The following is a 2,338-nucleotide window of genomic DNA, read 5'->3' as shown; positions in this document are numbered from 1 at the left end:
ATATAAGGAGTAAAACATTTGACGTTTTAATAATACTTGTAAAAAGTATGACTTAAACAAGTTTTATGCATTTTCTAGTGACCTCTACCCAACTAGATAAATGATTCCAAGACCCAAATTCATATCGACTTAGGCACGGTATGGCCGATGAAACCTTTATCAATATAACTCGGTGGATTAACATTTTAATCGATTCTACTTTTAGAACTCTTGGTCGATAAAATTACTCTAATAATTATCTATAGCCCGGAACACATGCAACTACGGTCGCGAATACTTCCGTTGAGCTCAATCCAAATTTCGAATAAATGTGTCCATTATCCAAATCCATATCAACTTGGGCACGGTATGGCCGATGAAACCCTCATTAACATGAACTCGGTGGATTAACACTCATCACCCACTTCCCCTACGTAACAAGGTTTGTACCCGGTAGGGCCGAGTGCACTCCCTCGCGAAATAGGTTTTCATGGTTTCTACTATTTGGTAAGGCTATGTCTCAATTGATTGTTTTAGCGAGAGGTCATGTCAATTTATTATCTATCACGTTTTAAGTGAACTAAAGCGGTGAACTACGATAATTCGAATTGACACGGTCGATAAACTCGATAAAATAACAATGCATGTTTAGTTATGGCGATTTAGCGATGCATGCGACATAAAATAAAATGCAAGCATAAAATAAATAAATCCTAGTATGGCCTTTCCTAAAATAGAAAAACTATTAATCTATTACATATTCGGAAACCAACTCCATTGGTCCCTTGAACTTCGGTTGTGGCACACATCTCGAGGTAACACCGTCTTTATGTATCGCCATTCTTGAAGAAATCCGTCTTTTGGAACTCCGGAATGAATAAAATTACATAATAAATTACATAATTTCCTATTTATACATTTGTAACTAAAATAAAATAAATCTATTAAATTACAAAACGGTGATACGAGATCACAATAAAAATTACAATCGAATCGATATTCCCATACATTTCGGAAATACCAATTAAAATCTAAGGCCATACTAAGTAAAATTACATAATTCAAAATTACAAAAATTAAAATTATGACAATCATAAAGAAAAATGCAGCATTATAATATGTATGAACATGCTCAATTTTTATGCTAAATCGCCTTTTAAATAGCCAATATCGTATATTACTCGGTTTTTACGGATTTGCGTGATTTCAACATTTTATAATCACAAAAATGCATAAACTCATATTTATGCATAAGTTAATTACCCTAACCTCTTAGGACTCAAAATTTAGTCTTCACTAATAATTTGACCATAATTAACTTTTATTTACAAAATTGTTCATAAATGGACCAAAATTACAAAAATAAGCTATTAAACTTCAAATAAAACCAAAAATTTCAAATAAATTCAAAATTCAAAATTTAAATTCATGAACATTCTGGAAAAATCCATGACACTCATAATGTTCAAAATCTTAGGTTAAAAATTTCGAAAAATTTCCGGAAAAACAATGTTGCGGTTTATCGATATTTAATAAAATAATCATAAAAACATGGAAAAATTATTTTCATTAACTTTTCAATTTTAGATCTGAAAAATACAATAAAATGCAACATTAGACGTTTTCCTAAGTCATAGATTATGTTTTATTAATTTTACACTAATAATGTCACTATTTATGCTAATTTTTCTTCAAAAATTCATAAATCATGCTAAAAGACTTCTTTATAGCCAATTATTTTACACACATTTTGTAAAATTGCATGTGACAACATATTAATTTTCTATGACCAGATTCGAAATTTAACTCATATTAACCTATTTTTCTCTTAAATCCATATTTAATAATGAAAAATTCATTTTTCGAGCATAACAAGAGCAAAAATTATGAAAAATTACAGGTTATCTCAAAATAATATATGTGATAACATATCCAAAGATCAACTTAAAATTCGAACTATAGCTAATTTTCGACCAAAAATGACATTTTTATTCATAAAATCACATTTAAATGCCATTATTGTTAATTATGAACAATAAAAATCCGAAAAATTAACCAAAATATCCTAAAACATTTTAGGACCAGAAATATTAACATGCATGTAATAATTTCGTGATATATCATAATAACACAAATTTTTACAAGTTTTATTTGTTATTCATATAACTCGGAAAAACTTTTAACCAATTTGCATGCAAACAACCGTGGCTCTTGATACCGATTGAAGGAAATGTAGATTCATATACACTTTAACATACTCATATATGTCTAAATTTATTTGTCATAAATTAAAACGGATCTTATGCATGCAAACAATATAATAAAATAGAGGAGAAATCATGTCCTTACATAGTAGATT

Source organism: Silene latifolia, chromosome 11 (genome assembly GCF_048544455.1).
Source record: "Silene latifolia isolate original U9 population chromosome 11, ASM4854445v1, whole genome shotgun sequence".
Lineage (NCBI taxonomy): Eukaryota > Viridiplantae > Streptophyta > Magnoliopsida > Caryophyllales > Caryophyllaceae > Silene > Silene latifolia.
Note: the sequence above shows the minus strand (reverse complement) of the source record.